At 45.1% G+C, this 12138-nt stretch overlaps 1 protein-coding gene across 2 annotated transcripts in view; it reads right to left on the bottom strand.

Annotated features, from left to right (window-relative positions):
* CACNB3 (calcium voltage-gated channel auxiliary subunit beta 3) overlaps positions 1-12138 on the bottom strand; it is a 292862-nt gene that overhangs the window by 165190 nt on the left and 115534 nt on the right. The gene's annotated exons all lie outside the window — the stretch shown is intronic.

The following is a 12138-nucleotide window of genomic DNA, read 5'->3' on the forward strand; positions in this document are numbered from 1 at the left end:
GCAGGCAGGAGAGAAGCAGCACCTGCCCACCATACGGCTGGAGCAGCTTAGCAAACTCCACTCATCTCTGCTGTAAAAGGAGCAAAATGCAGGTGTGACTGACCTCTGTATATAGCACTAGAGGCTGATAATGGGGGTTTAGACGCCTGTTATTAGCAGCAGGCAAATGCCTTCATTAAAACATGTTGTCCCATTCTCTCATTTTCCACATTATGCAACCCCTGAATAATTTAAAGATCAGCAGCGGATTTTGCTTGGGATGGAATGGTGTGATGATGTATTATGCAAGTTTCAAGCTGTGAAACTAAGGGGTCCATGTACTAAGACTAGCCATCAGGGCCATGCAGAGGACCTTTAAAGGAACCTAAACCGTATTAAATAAAAAGTTTCACTTACCTGGAGCTTCTACCAACCCCCCGCAGCCGCAATGTGCCCACACCAGTCCTCAACGATACTCCGTTTCCCCGCCACCGCTTAGTTTTTATTCTGCCGATTGATCATTTGGCGGTCCACTGCACCTCGGCGGCCCTGGCTGTGCACATCCTCGTATGCGTTCACGTCGGCGGGAGTGTCCTGCGCAGACGCAGTACGAGGTTTTCTCTGAGGCCCCATTCACACTTACAAAACGCTATCGCTTTTGCTAGCGTTTTGCTCTGGGGATTTTTGGTGATTAATGCCAAAAAATCGAGATTTACACTTGGGGCGATTTTCCGCAATCGCGATTAGCGCTTCTATAGCACTAAACGCGATCGACAGGAAATCGCCTGAAAATGGTGCAGGATACAAATTTGCGTTTGCCGATTTGCGTTAATCGCAGGCAATTAACGCAAATCGCCCAAGTGAGAATGGGCCCATAGGTTATCATTGCACTAGTGCTTTAAAAAGCGCTAGAGCTTGAGCGTTTTGCTGCAATCGCCGGTAAAATGCTCTAGAGTAAACTACTGTGTCTGAGCAAGACGCTCTTGCCGATGGCTGCGGGGGGGGGGGGGGGGGGGGGGGGGAGGGAGGTGGGCTTGCTATGAAGCCCCAGGTAAGTGAAATACTTTTTATTTACTACAGTTTAGGTTCCCTTTAAAGAGAACCCGAGGTGAAGTTCTAACAATACAATCCACATACAGATGCTGGGTCTGCCTATAGAGCCCAGCCTCTGTTACTATTTCAATCCCCCCTAAGCCCCCCCTGCGCTCTGTAATCCCCCATAAATCACAGCCGCGCTGCTGACACACAGCTTGTCACACAGCTTGTGTTTATCTCTTTACTGTCAGTCTGCCGTTCCCCCTGCCTCCTGCAGAGCTCCGGTCCCCGCCCACGTCCCTTCCCTCGCCGCTGATTGGAGGGAAGGGATGCGGGCGGGGACCGGAGCTCTGCAGGAGGCGGGGGGATCGGCAGACTGACAGTAAAGAGATAAACACAGCCCTCACAGTGCGGCTGTGATTTATGATGGATAACAGAGCGCAGGGGGAATTTAGGGGGGATCTGTATAGCAACAAAGGCTGGGCTGCATAGGCAGACCCAGCCTCTGTATGCAGCTAGCATTGTGAGAACCCCACCTCGGGTTCTCTTTAAGTAGGGGGTGCTCACATTTTTAAAAAGGGGGCCCTAGTTCAATTGTGATAAATTCAGGTAATCCAGGTGTTTGTCTTTGTCATCCTTGTCAGAACAGATCCGATTGCATCTTATTGCCTGGCTGTAAATTATGGAATTCTTTATATGTTTGTGGTGGAAACTGTCATACCTGAGGTATGTGGGACGATCCGTCGGTTTGCGGTACATGGACGTTTGTAAGCTGTTCTCTCTGATGTATATGGTGGTGTCAAGAAAGTTAATCTTGTGAGGGTGAGAGTAGCTCAATTTCAGTTTGATTGTGGGATGGAAGGCATTGAAGTTCCTGTGAAATTGGATAAGATCCTCCTCACTTGCAGACCAGATGATCAAGATGTCGTCAATAAAACGGAAGTAGGCCATGATTTTTATATGACAAGTATTCAGGTATTCTTCTTCAATCCTTGCCATGAAGAGATTTGTGTACTGCGGTGCAAACCGTGAGCCCATTGCCACTCCCATTTGCTGTAAATAGAGGTCCTCCCCAAAAGTGAAATAATTGTGGGTGAGAATGAATCTCATTAGTCCTGCAATTGAGTTTATAGGTGTGCCCAAACCTTGAAGATATTTGTGACAGGCCGCAATACCATCATTGTGGGGAATGTTGGTGTACAGAGACTCTACATCCATAGTGGCAAGAATGGTGCCTCCAGGCACTGGGCCAATGGCTGCCAGTTGGTTCAGGAGGGGTGTAGTATCCTGTATGTAGCTGGGTCTTTTACAGACTAGAGGCTTCAAAATGTTTTCCAACCACCCTGAGATAGTCTCTGTGAGAGTTCCATTCCCTGAGATTATTGGCCTGCCTGGGTTCCCCTCTTTGTGGACTTTGGGAAGCATGTAAAAGAAGGCGGTTCTCGGCTTTTCCAGGATAAGAGTCTGTACATGAAGCCTGGTGTTTATGGGCAATTTCTTTACCATCCTATTGAGTGCCATCCTGTACCTTTTTGTTGGGTCCTCCTGTAATTTGGTATAGTGCATGGTGTTAGACAACTGTCTTTGTGCCTCCTGGATATAGTCACTGGTGTTCATGATGACTATGGCACCCCCTTTATCCGCTGGGGGTTGGAGTCTACCACCCCGGCCCAGCCATGGAATTTAGCCCACGTCGCCCATGGTTCAGTGGGCTGGACTGATCCAGGAATCGAACTCACAACCTTCCACTTGGTAGACAGACGCACAGTAACCCTTCGCCAACACACTTGCCCAAAGGTTGGCTGGCAGGGCCCATCTGGGTGATCAAGATCGTATGAAGAGCTTTAGATATTTTTGCCTAACTCAGGTGATCATATTAAGGCTAACTAGTTCGACAATGATAGAACCCAAATGTAAACATCACAAACAGTACTCAGAAGATTTTGAGCAGAGCAGATTGTCCAAATGATGGTGGTATTATTGAAGATAAGTTATCTACAGATGTAATTAGCTAGTTTGCTGGCATGCTTTAATCCTTACTTGCTGGCAAGCTGCTTCTGTGTGTACAGGTCACAGACAAATCATTCCAGTCCTCCGCCTACGCCTCATGACTCTGCAACAAGTGGAGGGGAAACAGGCAGGAGGAAGAGAAATGGGGCCATATGCAATTCACTTTTTCACCTGACTTTTCTCCCAGGAGAAATTTTTTCATCTCTGATTTAAAATAACTTTTCAGCACTTTTCAAATAAAAAAGTACTAAAAAGTTGGTGAAATAGTACTATCAAAATTATTTTGAGTATTTTCTTGCTTTCTGGTGGCTTAAAAGACAATTTATTGACAAGTTTAAAAATATCACCTAGGAGAAAACTCAGGTGAAAAAGTGAATTGCATATGGCCCGTAGTGTGTGTAATTCCTTATCTTAGTAGTTAAGCATTGCTGGAGACTAGAGCTTGCATTTTACAGACAGGGTTTTTTCAATTAGGATTTTTATCCTGATTGAAAACTTCCTGTCTGTAAAATACAAGCTCTAGTTTATTAGCTAATTCAGTGCTGTCCAACTTCACGGGCATGGAGGGCCATTTTTTTTCAGACCCCATGGTGGAGGGCCGAAGGTTCTTGCTAGAGCCGCAACCCCCCCCCCCCATCTCCCCCCCCTCCCCCCAAGGCGTGCGCAGTGTGTCGAAAAACACAAGGGTTCCGTCATGCGCACAGTAGCAAAAAATGGGTGTGGCCATGGACCAGAATGTGGGTGTGGCCACGGGTCGAGACATATTTACATGAACTTAGCAATGTGGGACATTAGATTAGGACAGTGGTGGCGACCCTTTTGGAGGCAGAGTGCCCAAACTGCAACCCAAAAGTCACTTATCTATCGCAAAGTGGCAACAGCAATTTAAACTACATACAAACGTTTTAACTCATACATGAACATTATAGAAAATCCAAGTTGAAAATAAACTGTGAAGATAAACAATTTCATCCATCCTACTCCTGAAAATGTATTTTTTTTTTAGAACCTCCCAGTTTTATTTTCTGTTTTAAAAAGCTAAAAAAGTAAGTTTAATGCTATTGTCTCATATGATGATGATTCAGCTTTTCCCATAGTCTCGCAGTTAGCAATCGTGTGACCCCAACAAGACAAATTCAGCAATCATGAGGCCCCCAACAAATCATGAGGCCCCCAACAAGACACATTCAGCAATCATGATGCCCCCAACAAGACACATTCAGCAATCATGATGCCCCCAACAAGACAAATTTAGCAATCCTGAGGCCTCAACAAATCATGAGGCTCCCAACAAGACATATTCAGCAATCCTGAGGCCCCCAACAAGACAAATTCAGCAATCATGATGCCCCCAACAAATCATGCGGCCCCTAACAAGACAAACTCAACAATCATGAGGCACATAAATAGACAGCATTTCACATAAATAGGCAGAATGCCCCTTTAATATGGTAGACACCTCTCACCTGGCTTCTAAATTATCCTCTACTGGCTGCTGTGCCTGGCTGGCCTGGCAATACTGTTTTTGGCCGGATTGGGGATGATGTGTGGGCTGAAAGGCCTTGCGGTGATGCTGTGGCCGGGCTGGCGGTGATGCTGTGGCCGGGCTGGCGGTGATGCTGTGGTGTGGCCAGATGAGGTAGTGACAGGTGCCCCCCCAGTTGAGGTAGTGACAGGTGCCCCCAGTTATAGTGACAGGTGCCCCGCCCCCCAGTTAGATAGTGACAGGTGCCCCCCTAGTTAGATAGTGACAGGTGCCCCCCTAGTTAGATAGTGACAGGTGCCCCCCCAGTTAGATAGTGACAGGTGCCCCCCCAGTTAGATAGTGACAGGTGCCCCCCCAAGCTGAGGTAGTGACAGGTGCCCCCCCAGATAGATAGTGACAGGTGTCCCCCCCAGTTAGATAGTGACAGGCAGAGCAGGGACAAGGTCCTCCAGCTCCCAAGGCTGAGACACCAAAGTGCGCCCCTCCATCCCTCCCACCCCAGCCGTCACACACTGATTGCCATTAGACTAAGAGGCGCCACAGGGCCCACAACCTCCCCAACACCTTAATATCTAGTTATCTGGCTTGCAGTCACTGCCATGTATCCCCTTTTATTATTTCTTTCTGCTTCATACACAATTAGGAATGACAGCTGAATGAATTGTGCGCCTCCTCCTACACTGCGCCCTGAGGCTGGAGCCTCTCCAGCCTATGCCTCGGCCCGGCCCTGGTGACAGGTACCCCCCTAGTTAGATAGTGACAGGTGCCCCCCTAGTTAGATAGTGACAGGTGCCCCCCTAGTTAGATAGTGACAGGTGCCCCCCTAGTTAGATAGTGACAGGTGCCCCCCCAGTTAGTGACAGGTGCCCCCCTAGTTAGATAGTGACAGGTGCCCCCCTAGTTAGATAGTGACAGGTGCCCCCCTAGTTAGATAGTGACAGGTGCCCCCCTAGTTAGATAGTGACAGGTGCCCCCCCCAGTTAGATAGTGACAGGTGCCCCCCTAGTTAGATAGTGACAGGTGCCCCCCTAGTTAGATAGTGACAGGTGCCCCCCTAGGATAGTGACAGGTGCCCCCCTAGTTAGATAGCGAGAGGTGTCCAGCGCCTCCTACCCTGCCGTTACCTCTGCCGTGTGCTGCCCGCCAATGCCTTCTCCTGTGTCCCCGCTGCCTGTGTCCCCGCTGCCGCTGCTTTACAGTTCAAACCTCACAGATCGCGGCGACTGAAGCAAGGAGAGTGCGCGCATGACACCCGCGCGGCTGAACTTCACATGCGGAAGTGACTAATGATGTCACTTCCGCATGTGACGTACTCCGTGTGTATGCGGGTACCATGCGTACTCTCCTTGCTTCAGTCGCCGCAATCTGTGAGGTCTGAGCTGTAAAGCAGCGGCAGCGGGAACACAGGCAGCGGGGACACAGGCAGCGGGGACAAGGCAACTATAGGAGGGAGCAGGCATGGCGCCCATAGCGCAAGCCATGCCTGCACCTCAGAAAGAAGAGCGGGCCACAGCAGGAGGCCTGGCGGGCTGGATGCGGCCCGCAGGCCGCCAGTTGGACGGCGCTGAGCTAATTTAATAGTAAAGGAAAGGAGTAAGCTTTCAGTTTGTAAACCTTATTCAGATACATTAATCACAAGGATTCTTGCAAGAATTGTGAGGTATTTATGGCAAATAGATAAGACCCTTCGTTTACTTAACGCCTGCATAAACTCAGACTGACATGCAAAGTTTTTTACAGACCCTATCCTATTCATTGTATGCTGCTGGAGCCTGAAATGAAAACAGTTAACTGTGTCATGCGGAAGGTGTCATGCTGTCATTACCTTTTTTGAACTACTGTATACTTTGTTGTTTTGCCGATTCTGTCTTTGAAACTGACTGGAGAATGGACCCAAAACATACCAGTCTGGAGCTGCTTTTTACTACTGAAGTTAAAGTACTCCTTTAGTAAAGCAGATTTACTCTGTCATGCAATGAAAGCATATCCAGTTTCATCTAGTATTTAGTAATGTCGTTCCTACAGCATTTTAGGATGGATCTCAGAATGTATCAGGCAAAACTAATTGTGACTGGCAGTGCTAAAGTAGGAAGATTTTATTCCTCAACGTTATTATAGTAATTACATTACATGCTTCAATTCCACACGTTCATAGACCAATGAAGGAAAATGATTACATAGACAACTATGAATAGAGAGACAGACAGACAGACAGAGACAGTAACTGTGTTTGGGCACCTCTGGTCATATTATATCATTTGTTGATGTTTTTAAAGTGAAAAGTAGTAAACTACGACGACAGGAAGCAGTGTATTAGCAAACAACTTGTTTGCAGATGTTAATGCATGACAACTCTATCCCCTCATTTTCATGCATTCCTAATGCAATACGCATGGCCGCACCTCTTTCTTCTCATCCTCATTTAAAGAGGAACTGTAGCCAAGAATTGAACTTTATCCCAATTAGTAGCTGATCCCCTTTTTCCCATGAGAAATCTTTACCTTTTCTCGAATAGATCATCATCATGAGGGTCTGTATGCCTGATATTGTGGTGAACCCCTCCCACAGTATGACCTAGGTCCTGACATCACACTGTGGGAGCCTTGTTGCATTGTGGGAAATAATCGCTGTTTACAACTGCCAAGCAACCAGTTTCTCCCTCTGTGTATATGTACGTATATCTATAAAAAAAACAACCTTTTAGCACACCCCTTAATCTCTCTTCTGTATTTTAACTTCTCATTTTGCAATGTACTGATTTATTTCCCCCCTTTTCACTAAAGTTCATCTTTAAGGACACCTGAGCCAGACGTGTTTTGAGCAGAAGCACTCTGGGCTCTGGGGAGGCATGAAGCATGTAACCTATTTCATTTATACAACGGACACTACAAATAAGGCGCTTTTTGCTGTGACATGTATAAGCGCCAGAATAATATGCTTTATGCTGCTATTTTGCATATTTACAAGCAAAATTACCTTTCGATTCTCTCGTGGAAATGGATTTATTGTTAAAATTGGTTTACCTATCACTACAGCGTTATTTTCTGGTTTTATCCAGAAGCTGCATGGCCTAATATTTTTAGGCGCAAACCAAATATTGCAGATACAGGATTAATTGCACTCCCCTTTCAGGGAAACTGAAACAATTACTATTGTCTTGGTATGATTATAATATCTCGGTTTTTCGTCAAAGCTATTTAGTGAAAATGAATATCATCCAGAAAGTGTTGTACTATTTTAGGGCCCTCCCTATGCCTGTAGTGTCCCATAACATTGCTAATCTACAGGTGAGATCATTACGTTCACTTGGAAGGGGCTCAGAATAAGGTATAATTATTTAGCTAGGTCTAAGGGGCGGGCCCATTGGCTGAAGGATGGCTTAAACTGAAGAAGAATTAAAGAGCCTAGTCATGAACGTCAAACAAGAACATGCCAAAGCTGGTCTACTGCTTAACATCAAGAAAACTTAAGTCATGCCATCTGCTCCAATGAACCATCTGGAAATAGATGGAGAAAAAGTAGAAGTTGTAACAGATTTTGTCTTCCTGGGATCGAAGATCTCTGCTAGAAGACCTAACTAGTCAATACTTAAAGGGAACCTGACGCAAGAAATATATGGAGGCTGCCGGCCCTGCTGATCTATTTGGCTGCAGTAGTGTCTGAATCAAACCAGGAACAAGCATGCAGCTAATCTAGTCAAATTTGCCAAAAATGTCAGAAACACCTGATCTGCATACTTGTTCAGGGTCTATGGCTAAAAGTGTTGGAAGCAGAGGCTCAGCAGGATATCTAGGCAACTGGTATTGCTTAAAAGGAACTAAATATGACAGCCATATGTACTATTCCTCTATTTTATTACTTTTCGCTATTTTATTTACTTTGGGCGCATCTTGATTATTTTATCAGTTCCGCAACCACAGTTCATGCAAACAGTAGAACCGTGACAGTGTTTATATTGGTGTTTTATGGACAGCAACCATTTTGACCAAAAGCCAAAAATGAGGACAGTCCTGTCCTCCCCACAGTAACACTGCTTGCACTGACAGGTAATCAGAACCAAGTGAGTAGAACTGGTATCTTTGCTTCTAATTATCATACCGCACTGCATTGTTCTATACCTTTTGAACATATTTTCAAATTATCCTTATAAGTCAATATTCGGTAATACACCTTATGACACACATTCATGTAAAAAAGGTGCCTGGGAAAAAGGGCGTGGGTTATTGCCGCTAGTAGAATATCGATAAATTAACAATATTCTATTACTTAATTCCAAAAGTAAACTATTAGTAATCTTTAACTATATTTAACTATATCGTTATCTAATCCTATTCTCACGCAGGGGAGAGAGAGGACAAGGCTGGCACTGCAATTCAGGAGTTTATTGTAGCAAATTAAAAAACTTACAGACATCTAATTGTACACACTGGAAGGCGCTGCCTAAAGTTTGCGTGAGCTTAACTAATACTCACCAAGAAGAACTTCCTCCTGCTGCAACCGTCCAGGCGTGGTATCCCCCTACCCAGGGCCGGATTTAAGACAAGGCCCCCTAGGCCATGGCCTAGGGCACCACAGTAGCAAGGGCACCAAAGCAGTAAGCTAAACTGGTGCAGCATTTGCAAGCTTGCATATGCTGAAATGCAGGGAGATCAGGCGAGCGCCTGAGCGCAGTGCTCTGCTGCTAGCCGACCTGTGCAGCAGCCACCTTGCCCTCTGTGTACATTTGCATTGTGGCCGGTGTCTATGGACTTGGGCAGCATTGGAGATGGAAACTAAGAGGAAACTTCTGCACTGGAGACGAGCAGAGAAGTGAGAAACTATACTGAAAGAGGGGGGGGGGGGAGGGATTAAGGGATTCATCTGGCTACCTATACTGGAGGGAAATGGGGTACGGGTCATCTGGCTACTTATACTGGGGAAGTCAACATGGCTACCTATACTAGGGGGAGGGGTCATCTGGCTACCTATATTGGAGGGAAAGGGTCATCTCGCTACCAATACTGAAGGGGGGCGACTGGTGACAATGGCCTTGGGCGAAAAAGAGTACAAATCCGACCCTGCCCCTACCCACACCAACAATAAGGACAAAGTTTAAATATAATGGAGGCGCGCTGGATTTAAAATGTATTTTATTCAAATTTAAAAGGACTGTATGGATTACAGATATTTCTCAATTGATGCATATATTGCAACGGGTTTTCAATTAATGCACACTATATTTCATTTGTTAATACACATTCATGCGCACGCGCATTCACACAAGGAGCATGCTGGTTCCCCTTTAAAATTATTAGTTAATAGTATTCCACAAAAATTGGTGATGATCAGTTAAGATAATAAATCCCTAACAGGTTGGTCCATAAAAGCGTTATGCACAATTTAACTAAAAAGTCCCTGTTAGGGGTTATAAAATTCTTATAGGCTGTGCACCTCTCCAACTGGTACTATTCCTCAATGCCGGGAACAAACAGAGGGTGATGTGCGTAGATAGCTTCTTACCACAATTTATCACATATAAGGATATTATGAACTTTTTAAATGCATACAAGGACTTGTTACCGTATCTCACCACAGGCGAGTGTACGGGTATTTCCTCTATATATGTGTCTCACCACTTCCAGCGATATTGGAAAGTCCTTGGCCCTAGATTGTTCGTCCAACCTGGGTAGTCTCCTCTAGATGTCCGTTTTCAGTCCGGAGGTATAACGCGCAGTGCCGCTCCAGCAGGCAGCTGCTCTGTTCCAAAAATTATTGTACAACCCACGCTTTCAGTCCGGAGGTGTAACGCGCAGTGCCGCTCCAGCGGTCAGCTGCTTTGTTATTGCAAAACCCACTTGAATAGACAGCTTCCGGCTACTCATCCTTAGAGCAGTGGCGTCACTTCCTAGTGCGCTTCAGCTCGATTGCCACATTAACTTCCTTGCGTTCCACCACTAGGATTCTTCTCCGTATGTCATAATCTAATAGATGACGGGTGGTAACAGCAAAGGGTCACTCCAATTACAATCAAAAAATTACAATTAAAAAAATACATAAATAGTTACCTTAGGGACTGAACTTTTTAAATATTTAGGTCAAGAGGGTATAACACTGTTACTTTATAAACTATGGGCTTGTAATTAGGGATGGAGCGCTGAAAGGTGAAAATTGCTCTGGTGCTCAAGGGGTAAAACTCCTCAGTTGGGAAGTGGTTAAAGGAGTCTGTACAGCAGCCAGAGGCCCTTGCCTGCTGCACAGGCACCTTTTGTTTTCTCCATTATTTTCCTGATGAAACTTTATTCTCGTTGGCACCTCTGTTCAAAATCTTGTACTCACACAGAACCCTCCCTCTAACGATGCCTAACCCTAAGACTGCCCTCTCTGATGCCTAACCTAAGACCTCATTCTACCAATGCCTAAACTCCTCCCTCCAGCTGCCTGGAATAGTTTTGAGCCCACTGGTGTCTGCTAGGCTTCCCCAGAGACACGAATCCTGGAGGTCTGCACGCAATAGTTACATAGGAAGTTTAAAACACATAGAGGTTGTATCCAATTAAGCTCCTCGTGTCTTTACAAATGTAAATATGACAAGCCAATGTCCAAATAGCCGACACTGTCAAGCATGTGGCACAGGTTCAATGATATCCTTGACATCCTGGGGACAAATGTACATCCTATATGTAAGTATTTAAAATGTTACGTTTTTCACAATAGTGGTCCTTTAACGCTGTGTTAGCTTTTTCAAAATTTCTACAATGTGGAAACTTATTAAAGCTAAAAGCCCATGGAAATCATTGGATTACTTCATTTCAAATAAAACACATTGGAGCTATTGATTCTTCTGCAAATTCAATTCTGCAAATATAACGTGCGGAAAATGCATACAGTACAGTAAAAAGTATGTTATTTCAGCAGTAAGAATGCAGTAAATAAATAACTTTTGTGTGTGTGTGTGGGGGGGGGGGGGGGGGGGGGAGAGTGTATTTGATCATGTTGCAACCTGTGAAAAGTGTATTTATAGGCATCCCCTATAAAAAAAAATTCAGTAAATATTTGGAGTTTTATTTCTACTATTCTTTTCTAATACACAGCCTGAATAGGAACTCCACTAAAATAACAATTGGAACTCCAGACAGGTACTAAACTAATTGGTAAATTATATGCTAACATGCCCCCTAAGTTCCATGAGAATCGCTTAGAAACAGCCCTATCAGTCCACTGACAGACTGTACACACACTGTACTGTCTACTAAAAACCCGCCCAGCGGGAGGTGATGACAGACCCGTCGTTGCAGTTAGTACGGCGTGTGTACGAGCCTTTATACTTTAAAGAGAATCTGTATTGTTAAAATCGCACAAAAGTAAACATACCAGTGCGTTAGGGGACATCTCCTATTCCCCTCTGTCACAATTTCGCCGCTCCTCGCCACATTAAAAGTAGTCAAAAACAGTTTTAAAAAGTTTGTTTATAAACAAACAAAATGGCCACCAAAACAGGAAGTAGGTTGATGTACAGCATGTCCACACATAGAAAATACAGCCATACACAAGCAGGCTGTATACAGCCTTCCTTTTGAATCTCAAGAAATCATTTGTATGTTTACCCCCTGCAGCTTTCACCCACTGAAGAGTTACAGGCTGATTGTTTC

Source organism: Hyperolius riggenbachi, chromosome 2, assembly GCF_040937935.1.
Source record: "Hyperolius riggenbachi isolate aHypRig1 chromosome 2, aHypRig1.pri, whole genome shotgun sequence".
NCBI classification, from domain to species: Eukaryota; Metazoa; Chordata; class Amphibia; order Anura; family Hyperoliidae; genus Hyperolius; species Hyperolius riggenbachi.